Source organism: Protopterus annectens, chromosome 1.part2 (assembly GCF_019279795.1).
Source record: "Protopterus annectens isolate FY-2018-M chromosome 1.part2, PAN1.0, whole genome shotgun sequence".
NCBI classification, from domain to species: domain Eukaryota; kingdom Metazoa; phylum Chordata; order Ceratodontiformes; family Protopteridae; genus Protopterus; species Protopterus annectens.
This window is the reverse complement of record NC_056727.1, coordinates 197,189,821-197,202,487: the sequence shown is the minus strand read 5'-3', so window position 1 is coordinate 197,202,487 and position 12,667 is coordinate 197,189,821.

Genomic DNA, 12,667 nt, shown 5'->3' with positions numbered 1-12,667 from the left:
GTTTAGGTTAGTAAGGATTTGTGAGCAGCATGTTAAGCAGGGAAGAAGGTAGGCATGAGTGAGGGTTATTCTAGCTTCCTGAGTAAGAAATTGTTATTTCTATAAAGTAGACCTAGTTTAAGGTGAGTTTTTCTGATACAATTATTTATGTGGAGGTCGAATTTTAGTTGGACATTAATTGTGATACCAAGGAGTTTTGAGCTGGGTTCAACTACAATAGGGGTCTTGTTGAGTGACTGGATAGTAAAATAGGCCTTTATGTGGTTGGCTGTTTTTGGGAGGAAGAGTAGGAGTTTTGTTTTTTAGGGTTGAGGATGAGTTGGTTGTTTGAGAGCTGTGTTTCTACTGAGTTAAAGGAGGACTGGGTAGCTGTTAAGAGTTCAGAGTGGGGGTTTGCTATTGTTATGACTGTAGAGTCATCGGCATATTGAACAATAGAAGAGTGAGGAGGTATAGAGCAGGTTTGTGAAGATGTTGAAAAGTAGTGGCCCTAGAATGGATCCTTGAGGGACACCCATATGTATTGGAAGGGGAGTAGATAAGGCAGTGTCCCATTTTACAGATTGGAGCCTATATTTTAGATAGATTTCAAACCATGCCACTGTTTTGGGAGAGAAACTGAGGTTAGACAGTTTGGTAATAATAGAGTGTGAGAGACAGTATCAAAGGCTTTTGAGAGATCAAGAAAGAGACAGGAGATTAGTTTTTGGTCATCTCTGGCAGTGGAAACAATATTTAGAAAGGATAGAAGTGCAGTATAGGAGCTATGTCTAGGTCGAAAACCATGTTGTGTGGGAGTGAGAAGGTTTTCTTGAGAGAGATAATCCATGACTTGAGTATGTATGTATGCATTTTTCAAGAACTTTTGACAGTAGGGAGAGGATTGCAATAGGTCTAAAGTTAGATATTTCAGTGGAGTTACCTCCTTTGTGGATGGGTAGGGTGTAGAACTGTTTCCAGATAGATGGTACTTTGGATTCAGAGATAGAGCGGTTGATGATGATGGAGATGGGAAAGGCTAGGGAGTGGGCAGCTGCCTGAAGAAAGTAAGATGGGACGTTATCCACAGATACTGAGCATGGTTTTAGTTTGGAGAGTAGGATTCGGATATATGTTGTGGAGATGGGCTTAAGGGAGAAGGCTTTGGGAGGGGTAGTTGTAGAAGAGAAATCTGGGTTTATGGGGTTCATTTTATGGGAGTTGTTTGAGTTAAAGAGTTTGGATATAGAATCTACAAAGTAAGTATTGAAGGTGTTGGCAGTTTCTACTGGTGTCTTACCTGGGGTGGGGTTAGGTGATGTGGGGTTTCCAGGATGAAGTATTTGATTGATAGCATTCCAGTATTTTTGGGGGTCAGATTTTAGTGTTGAAGGAGGGTTATAATAGAAATCTTTTTTGTCTTTATTGATTAGTCTTTTGGCCAGGTTTCTTTGTTCTTTATATCTTTGTAGGTCCTTTTGGTCTTTTGTTTGTAACCATTTTTTTCCAGGACTTATCTCTAGACCTCATGAGAGTTTTTGTGCTTTTTGTTAGCCAATGAGATATTTTTGCTTTTGTTCTAATTTTACGAGGTGGGGCTAAAGAGTTTGCGATATCCAGAAAAGTAGAGTTGAAAGCAATGACTGCTTCATCTAGGGGGAGCTGGGTCAGGAAATCCCAGCATACTCTAGATATGAGCATGTTTAGTATCTCTGGGTTGAAATTGGAGAGATCATGTCGAGTAATATATCTGTGTGGTTTAGGGAGGTGGTTTGTGTATCTTAGCACCTTTAAGAATGCGTGGTCACTCAGGGAATCAGGAAGAGTTTCAGGATTGTGATATTTGGATGGGACTGAGACAAGTATCCAATCAATGAGGGTATTTGTAGTGTGATTGTTGATGAAGTGTGCTGGCTGAGTAATTAGCTGAGTAAATCCATATAAGTTAATACTGTGTGGGGATCCTGGGTTTTGTATGGTTAGCTAATTGATATTTATGTCACCAAGGAGGATTGTTTCATTTGGGATGTTCAGGGAGAGATAGGAGAGAATGTTTTCCAGAAGTGGAATATCTCCTGTTGGAATGTAGGTGGCCACTATTGTGATTGTAGTATAGTTGCTCAGTTTAAGGTTAAATGCCAGTGTTTATGCTGGGGAGAAAGATGGGGTGGGATATGTAGTGGGAGAAATAGTAAGATTGCTAGTATAAAGTATGGCAACCCCTCCACCCTTTTTGTTTTTATGGTCAAGGCATATTATGTTATAGCCAGGGGGGAGGATATCATTATCTAGATTGTGAGGTTTAAGCCAGATTTCTGTAACTGTGATGATATCCGAGGTATGATTTGCTATCCATGTGTGAAATTGGCAAACTTTGTTGAGAATGCTTCGGGTATTAATAGAATAGAAGGAAATTTGTTTATGAGGAGTAGTTTGGTGGCCTGGGGTGAGTGGAGTGTTTGGGATTGAGGTAAGGTTTGAGTTTGGACCTGGATTTGGGTGTATGTCACCTGCTATTAGTATTGTAGTGGGGGAGCTTTTAGTCTTTGGTGAGAGTGGGTAGTATCTAATAAGCTTTGTCTTGTTTTTACATGATTGGGAGTAAAAAGGAGGTATTTTTATTTTAGGAGGTTGTATGTTTGTGCGTAGGATAGAAGGCGAGATTGTGATGAAATTCTTTGAGTAAGGTTGATTGTTTGGGAGATGGTTGGTAGGATGTTTATGGAGGGAGGGTAATGATGCTTTGGGTGCAGTGAGATGATATAAGAGGATTAGCTGAACTGGTAGAAGGTTGTTAAGGAGTAAGTTATGCATAGTGGGATTAGGATGTTTGACTGTGTTTTAGATAGATCGGTAGGGAAAGTAGGTGAGATGGTGGTATGAGAGATTAGAGTTTGGAGTGGGAGTTGATCAGAGATGAAAGTGATTAGGAATTTTGTGTTTACTTGAAAAAGTTTGATGTAGTGCACTCAATTTTTGTCTGTTTCTGAATCTGATAGATTTTATTCAGTTTTAGTTTTGTATAAATTACATACTAACACATTATCTAGGGAGAACTTTATTCATTGATCTGTTAATACATAATGAAGTTTCATTATTAGTCAGGTTAGAACCAAATTTGGAAGACAACTTTGCTTTCTATACTTCTATTAAAACTTTATTTTACATACTTTCTCATGGCACATTGCTTACTTTGCTGTCCTTTAAGCTAACTTCTTTCTTTTCTCAATGACATGATAACTGCAATTCATCTGAGGCTGATGTCTTTGTGCATTCTGACAAAATGACATTTCCTTTTGAAATTATCATAATACTTGTGACGATAGGAAGTACTGCCAGCCATGCAAGGAGAAGTGGGGTAGTGGATGTATGACTTGTACCAGCATAGCTAGCTGGAATTTTGTAAATAATTATATGTCATTTGTATATCAAACTGATTTGTACAGATGCCTGTGCTGAAAATGTATTTTTCAGGTTTGCTTGTGTTAAATGTATCAATAGTGTGTCCTGTCAGAAGGAAAAGAAATGTACATGCATTATTACTATCCTCAACTGCTGTTACATTTATACTGTGTCTTTCTACTATCCCACTCGCTCACACTATCTCTCTCATTAGCCATAGTTCTCTAGCCATGCACTCTCTTACCATACTAATCCACAGGCCACCCTTCTTCATGTCTATCTGACCTCCCTACAGCTCTTCTCTCTTTACCGAGGGATAATTACTTTAATTATTTCTCTCCTTCTCCATTGCAGCTCACTAGCCACGTTTCCACCTCCCAGGTCTTTCCCACTGAACTACACTCCATCCTACTTCCTGACCTTAATAGCAACAACAAATCTGGACCATTTAAGTTCTCTGTGACCTAACAGCCTCCCCTCAAGAAACTCAATGTGTATATAATATCTACTGTGATGTACCTGTTTCTGCTATTATCTGTAATGTATTAAGTAAAGTGGCCCACTACATGTTCGCTAGCAGCCTACTGTGCTCCCCAATCCCCTCTCGTCTACCGATCCCCTAATTTCACTCTCTTCACCTTACTGGTAGGCCTTCTCTCCTTGGCAACTAGGTGGCAGTCTGCAACCACTCACATCCAACTTCTCACCCACTGCAGCTCCCCATGCTAGTTCTTCTCCTGAGTAAAACTCCTCTTTAGTTCTTTACTCTTACATTTGGCTCTGAATCATACCCCTGTGTCCTCTTGCTTCCAAGCTTGCTCACTAGATCCAACTCTTCCTTCCACATCACTGATTGTTTCTGGCAAACTGTTCCCTTCACCTTGGCTCTACCCGCTCCATTTGCCCTTCAGGCTCACTCCGCTCCCCTACCCTGCCCCCAAATTTTGCCCGCCCCCAGTAGCTCTACACTTATAGTTAGCAAGTCACACCCACCTCCTCCCCATCCAATCAACATACCCTCCCGACCCATACTTAATTCCCCCCTCCTGTCCAACCCCTACATCTTCTCCACTGCTCTCACTCCACCAACATAATCACTCTCACTATAGCCGTCCCTACACCTCCTTATCTTATACTTACACTCAAACCAATCTATTATATACACTATGCCTACCAAACCAACCACTCTTCTAACTCTAATACTAACTCTCATTTCCTTATCCGATTTATACTATCTTACCAGACTTCTCTCTGCCAATCACACTCCCCCATTTCACTCAACTATCTCATCCTGCTGACAACACCCACACTCCTCCTCCTGCATATCCCCTAGCCTCTACTCCCTCAATAACATAATGCTCTTCCACTATAAATTAATTTATTCTCCCAAAAAGGCCACTCCAATCTATAGTAGCCCCATCTTAATAAACCACGCATCCTATAAACTAGACACTACGCAACTTACACCTCTTCTCTCACATTTGCAACATTATCTCTATCCTTGTCTCTGGGGGCATACACCCAAACCCTGGCCCCTTTCCCTCACAAGGCTCTACCTCTCCATCTCACCCCCCCACTCAACTAGTAAATTCCTCTATTTCACTGCAGTAAATGCTCAGAGCATATGTAACAAAATCCCTAACCTCCACACATGGCTTCTCCACAATAAACCCAATATTCTCTCCATTTCCGAAACCTGGCTCAAATCACACATAAAAGACTCAGAATTGATTCCACCCAACTATTGTATTATCAGAAATTATAGAACTCATAAAAAGGGGGTGGTGTTGCTCCCTATACTCCTCATCCCTCTTAGTTACTCCTTACTCCAAACTATCCCCAAATTTGGTAATACTGAATTAATCCTATCCCTTCTTCACATAAACAAGCATAAATCAATCTGTATTGTCTCCCTTTATATCCCTCCTGGAGTCTGGAGACAATGTCCTAATCCTTGAGAAAATACTGTCCCGGCTATCTACCAATATCACTAATGAAACTATAATCCTGGGGGATGTCAACATTAACTGGGATGCAATTCAATCTCCAAACAATTCTCTAAATATAAATCTTTTTAACTTCACTCAACTTATTAACTCCAAAACCAGACCTTCCAAAGACTTCCTTTCTGGCAGCAACCTAGACTGGATTCTAGTTTCCCATCCCCACTACATCTCCAACAGTGGTACCCTTCCAGACCCACTATGGGACCACCTTCCCACTTTTGTATATCATCTTCCCTCTTTCCTACCACTATCCCACACCTACACCTCTACTCGGTACCTACCCCAATGCATTCAATTTCTCAGATGCACTAAAAAGAACTAACTGGAACCCACTAAAAACTTTATCCCTGGAAAATGCTATTACTTACTTAAGTTCAAAGTTATTAAACCTGCAGGACTCCTTTGCTCCCTGGAAAACTAAATACATAAAAAGTAACTCCATCCCTTGCCTAACTAAGAAAACCTTAGCTACCATTCAACTTAGTGATAACGCTTGGAAACACTACCATAAAACTAAAACTACTACTTCCATTAATGAATACAAAACACTCCGCAACAAAGTAAAAAAACTTATTTTCTCAGACTGCAAAGCCTATTTTTCCATACTCCAAACAAATCACAACAATAACCGTAAAAAATTCTCCCTTCTTAACCCAAGTAAAAAAGAAAAACCTGCCCTGACCATAATGCCTCTGACTTGGACTTAGCTACTCAATTCTACTCATTCTTTGTTAACTTCATATCTAAACTTACATCTTCATTCACCAATAATCCTGCTTCCCCAAAACAACCTCCATACTTCCCCTCCTCCCCCTGTACCTCTAGTTCCCAACCTCCTCCCTTCTTCATAAACCCTATCCCCATCTCTACCATAAAAAAAACTTTTTCTAAAATTGAAACCATGCTCCAGTGCCCCTGATGAAATACCATCCTACTTCCTAAAGAACCTCAGAAGCCATTGCCTTCCCTATCTGCAGCCTAATAAATTGATCTACTTCAGAATGCCATGTTCCCCAGCTCTGGAAAAAAGCTTATATTATTCCACTCCACAAGGGGGGCAACAATGATGACATCTCCAACTTCCAACCCATCGCTATACTATTCCCTATTTCAAAACTTCTCGAAAAATGCATCCACCTACAACTTCTACCCTACCTTATAAACAATAACCTTCTTATTCCCACCCAGCATGGATTGCAACCCAGCCACAGCACCACCACCACTCTCCTCTCCTTCCTCAAAACCATAAACAAAGCCGGAGACTCTGGTCATATTGTATCCGCCCTCCTCTTAGACCTCTCTAAGGCCTCTGACACCATCTCTCACAATCTTCTCCTTACTAAACTCACTAAACTTAATCTATCCCATTCCTCTATTAACTGGTTCACCAGTTGCCTATCAAATAGGCAACAAGCAGTTAAGTGGAAAAAAGCTACATCACCTTTCCTAAACACTCCCACAGGTGTGCCCCAGGGCTCAATTCTAGGTTCCCTTCTATTCAATATGTTCATTAATAATGACTTCTACCATGCTATCCCTAATGCCAACCTCATCCAATATGCCAATGACTCAACTATAATCTGCTCTGCTACCTCTATTTCCTCATTAACAAAATTAACCCAAGATGCTTTCTTCCTGACTGAACAATAGATGCTAGACAACCACCTAGCACTGAATGCTACCAAGACTAAACTAATGATATTTCCCGCTTCTAAAAGCATTACCCTAGACAAGATCTCATTCTATATCACCAGCCAACATAACACTCCTCTTAAAACAGTCTTCACTGCTAAACTATTAGGAATCCTCATTGATGGCCAACTAAAGTTCGATACCCATCTACATGCAAACATCAAAAAAACTCACAAGAAACTTGGCATGTTTTACAGCCACATCCACTTCATCTCTCTTTCCACCAGGCTTGTTCTTGCTAACACATACCTTATCCCTTCCCTCCTTTATGGAGCCTCTGTCCTTACTAACCTGCAAACCTCCCTCATATCAAAACTTTCCTCCTGCTACTATAACATTTCAAAATTCACAACTAGTCACAGATCAAATACCCATCACTGCATCTTTCTGCATCAACTGAACTGGCTTGAGCTGCTCAATTATCTTACCTACATTCAACTCATCCAAGCACACAGACTTATTTTTAGTCCCTCTTTCTGCCCCTCCCTTGCCTCTACCTTCCAAATGCACCTTCCTAACAGATGCCTACGATCCAACTTCCAAAATCTAATAGAACTACATAAACCTGCCCACCCTCCAGGGAAACATCTTCTATCCTTCTGCCTAGCACATCACTGGAAGTCTCTCCCACCTCTTATCCATACCACAAACAGTCTCTCTGTCTTCAAAACTTTAATTCATTCACACTTAATCTCATAACGGGAATGCTCTTGCTCCCATCCTTCATAACTTCCTTGACTATACTTATCTCTATACCAAACATATCTGCTAATAGCCTCTTATAGCCTTATAATTTCTGCAAGAATTATCATACTTAGAAGTAACTTAATTTGCTTGAAAGGATTTTCACGCATTTACCCTCAAATGCCAGTTTTATTACAACTGTTGTTTCCTTGCATTTTTTCTAACTCTCATTTACTAATCTGTAAATTTTGTAATTTTGCAATTCTGTAATTTTTGTAATTTACAATATTTTGCATTTTATGGAGCTTTTCTCCCCAGGACTCCATTGAAAACAGGCTCCACATGGCCCAATGGACCATCCTGGTAAACAAACTGTAAATAAATAAATAAATTAATTAATACATAACTGAATTAAATGTATACATTGTAACAGTCAGTGCATACTGGAAGGGAAGAAGTTAATCCACCTGACTTTGAAAAAAAAAATTTTCGTGAAATTAAATTACTTTATGGGTTAAACCATAATGATGTTATCCCACAGTTTTGAAGGGAGCCAGAGACGCAATATCTGTACTAGAGAATAGGTTGTAGCTCCTGCAGGAAGACTGGAATGGCTTTAAGGTTTTATGACTTCCGACAGCTGCAATACATCTGAACAGTGATCTATCTGATTGTATGATAACACATAAGTGCTAAACCTTGACAGCTTCTGGCAGTGGGGGGGTTGCAAGAGAACCAGAAGTCAGACTACGAGATGTATGTCATGTCATTCTGTAGAGAAATAATGTTTTAATATTAGAGGAGACTGAAGTCTCAGGAGTATTCTGAATTTATAAGTTCATAGGTTGGTACTAGGCTATTGGCCCTAGGGCCTATACAAGCCTAGCCATAACAATTCCCTGGCTATTTCTTCCCACACTATTTACTTCCCTGGAGCCCTGTCTAGCAGGGCGACTGACGTGATTCCCGGGGTGAATTTCCTTTCTCCCATCCAATCATCAAGGTTCCTTTTGAAGAAGGCCAACGAGGTGCTCTGCTTGACATGTATGGGCAGTCTATTCCAGAGTCTGGGCAGTCTCTGGGTCAGGAAACTATCACTCCAGCATGTTTTATTTATTGTAATGACAAGGTTTCGATCCCTGGAGCATGTGGTTCTGAGGGATTGGGATTTCTTTAAGTGTCATGTCCAACAGCTCTGGGTTTGACATGGCCTTGTATGTTAAGCAGAGATCACCTCGGAGTAGACGATATGCGACAGAGTATAGCTGGAGTTTTTTAAGGTGGTCAGCATAGGGCATCTGCTTTAGGCCTGTGATTCATTTAGTGAGGTATTTCTGCGGCCTTTCCAGTTGTTGCAGATGTCTTGGATCTAACAACAAGGACCACTCACCCAGCTTGCCTTGCTCTATTCACTAAGTAGGGATAGTAATTATTTTAGTCAATCAGGAATAGACAGTGAGACTAGATAAATACTGTTTTTCTACAACTGTGTGAAACTTTCCATTGGTGTTATGTTTAATACTTCCTGTGAATAAAACTCTGGTGTTTACTGTAAATAGATATTTAGCATTTTCATGTTCATTTATTATTTATTATTAAATACTCTATTTAAACTTTTCATTATGGCTGGTCCTTTTTAGAAAATATTTAAGTTTTGAGAGTATTTGCACATATTTATTTGGAGATAACTCTAGCCACTCCTGAAAGCCTGGCTGTTTAGTTAACATTACCATTTGCATTAATATTAATTTTACTCAGTATAATTGAGTACCCTTTTAAGAGCCTTATAGTAACTGACTGGTATCAGTAAAACTAGCTTATAGTCTGGACAGAAGGTGGCATAGGAAGTAAATCTGTGCCAGCTTTTCCCAGGTGTGTGTGTGCGCGTGTGTGTGTGTGTGTGTGTGTGTGTGTGTGTGTGTGTGTGTGTGTGTGTGTGTCCAAAATGCCCAGACACAGGGACAGATTTTAAACTTTGCACTTATAAACTTAGAAAGTTGCTAGAATATCTGTGTTTGTGTTTCCATGCATTTTCTGAAGGATTTGAAGTCTGAGACTCAAATGTTTGTCATTATTTAGTGACTTCAAACCTCAGACCATCCCAGTTATTTGCCAGAAAATAACAAATTTTATGAGCAAGAGACCAAAAATATGAGGCAAAAATCTGGACATTTTGCAAAAACCTGGACAGTTGAGAGGTATGACACTTTCCTACCCTGGCCATGTGTCTATACATCTAACATTCAAGTTTCAAGACCTTTCTGGATAAAATAGTGTTAGAAAAATGTGTATTTGAATATATGGGAAATGCTAGTTTAAAAGCAAAGTAGTATATAATGCATTTTATTCTATTAATCATATAGTAGAGAGGATTAATTCATGTTTAAATGTAAAGTAGTTTTGAAACTGCAGTGTGGCTTGAAGCAAGCTGACCTTCGACCCTGGCAGATGCTAGCTTAGCAAGTTTTAATGTTTATGCTTTTCACAAATGATTATCTGCTGGGTCAGGAAATTAAATGTGTGAAATAACGAAATCTTCTGCTTTTTCCTGCTGGGATGATTTGGCCTTGTATATGTATTACTGAGATAGCACGCAGCTGTGTGAGAAAGTGTAACAGAGAACAAAGATGTGTATTAAAAGACTGAATCTGCTATTGTATTCAAACTGATATGAAACCTTAAAGAAGTAACTTTACAGAAAGACATTATGTCTGACCAGGTGGATAGCAAGGCCGTATTGTTACCAGAGGAAAACTTTTTTTTAAATATACAGCATCAGCAGTTTTAATGAATAGAGGACTGTAAGCTAAAGTGATGTAGATGCCCTGTGACATACCACATCAGTAAGGTGGGCACAGCTTGAATGTTAAACCTATATAAAATTGTGTGCTTCCTGTTTCATGTTAGACAAAATTCTGTACTTATGCGTTTTTGCCTCCTGGTGTACACTAGTAAACTTTTGAATCTGAACCTCCTCTGTATTGAATTCTTGATTTTATTTAACAGTTTGGTCCTTCGGACCGGAAATTCCCTCAGACAGCTGCAGATCAGAGTCTACCGGTGGTCGAACACTGCGCAGGAGAAGTTACCGAAACGGTTCTTCTTGGGTGAAAAGACCTCCGACTGAATTGTCCTTTAAAGAGGCTGGCCACTTTCTGATCTGTGGCCGAAGAGCGGATATTGGACAAATTCAATACCGGAGGCTCAGGTAGGAAGAATTTGCCTTTTTTCTGTTTTAGATCAGGGACTAGGTTACAGTATATTGTTGTCAAGATTTGTTTTGCAGATCAGGGACAAAAGGAAATACTGTATATTTGGTCATAGATCAGGGTAACAGAATAAGGTAGGCAGTTATTCTAGATAAGCTGTGAACTGCAACTGAGAATTTGATATCATGTGATAAAAAAGGGTTACATAACATTTTCTTTACTATGGGAAATCAGTGCACTAAAACATTGCGAGATCCGCCCCTAACCGAAGACGCAAAATACATGCAATCACAACGTTCCGATAACGTTAGGTATTACTCTGAAATGGGTTAACAAGTATGAATTTGATGGTAAACTAGATAAAACTTCACTAGTTAAACTCCTTAAGCAGCTTAAATCTGATGCAGGAGGTCAGGTAAAAAAGCAACGCCGATTAGGCATTCCTCAGGCACACAGGTGGATTGAGGAAGCAAATCGTAGAGAACAGAAGCTGAAAAATTCAAAAACATTGTTTTTAGACAAAGAAGATAATAACTTGGTAATAGCAACAGCTCCTCCTCCTCCTCCTTGCCCCTCCTTACCCTTTTCAGGATATGAAGCGAGTGGACAGGCTGGTCCGCCTCCACGTTATCCTGAAGTTTCAGCAAGACCACAACCATTTGTTAGAGATCCTATTGAGACTAGGTCCCGAACATGTAAAACACATAGGGACACAGAATCATATCAAATAGAGAGAAACCTACAGGATGAGAGTGAGGAATAAATATGCCCACTTATAGAAGTTCCAAATCCTCAGGCAGGACAGGAAGGGCAAAACCCAACACTCTTAGTATACAGACCATGGACACCAGAAGATATCCGGAAGGCTACTGAGGAATCCCCATCGAAAGTTAATTTTCTGAAATTTTTAGAAGATTTACAAGGCATGAGGTTGAGTTACCACTTGAATGGGGAAGAAGTAGAAAAAGTAGAAAGACAAATTATAGGTCCAGATTGGCACATGATTTGTGGCACCTGGAATCCTCGTAATGCAGAGCTTAAACCACTCCCACATAGTGGCAGAGTTAGACAACAGAGTGAAAGGTCTAACAGACGGAATCTCCCAGAAATGGAAACCTAGAGCAGACTGGACTTGCATTAATCAATGCATACAACAGGAAAATGAGACAATAGATGGGTACTATGCTAGATTATTAGAATGTTTTAATAATCATAGCGGTATGTCAGTTCCTGAGAACCAAACAAATGATTCCCGTATGAACAACAATTGAAAAATGCATTTTGAAAGGTTGCATTGCACCTATTAGTAGCTTCATTACGAAGCATATGATGAACCATCGAACAGGGAGGCTACAAGCCTTACTTGAATCGCTAGACATGCTGAGACATTTTAATAGTAAAAAGAAAAAGAAGGCGAAAGTCTTCACTGCTGAAGAGCCAGACTGAAGTGTTTGTGTTACAGTCAGGTAAAAGGGCAAGAAGAATGCCCAGGGAAACAAACAGTCTGACAAGCGATCAGAAGATTTTGAAGAGAGAGGTGAATGCTTCAAGTGTGGGAAAAAGTGACATCTATCAAGGGATTGTAAGCAAAACAAAAAGGTAATTACAGAAGATAAGGGAGATGAGGACTGACTATATGATAGTGAAGATACATCATGTGAAAGTCAGAATTCATCAGGAAAAGTTAATAAACAG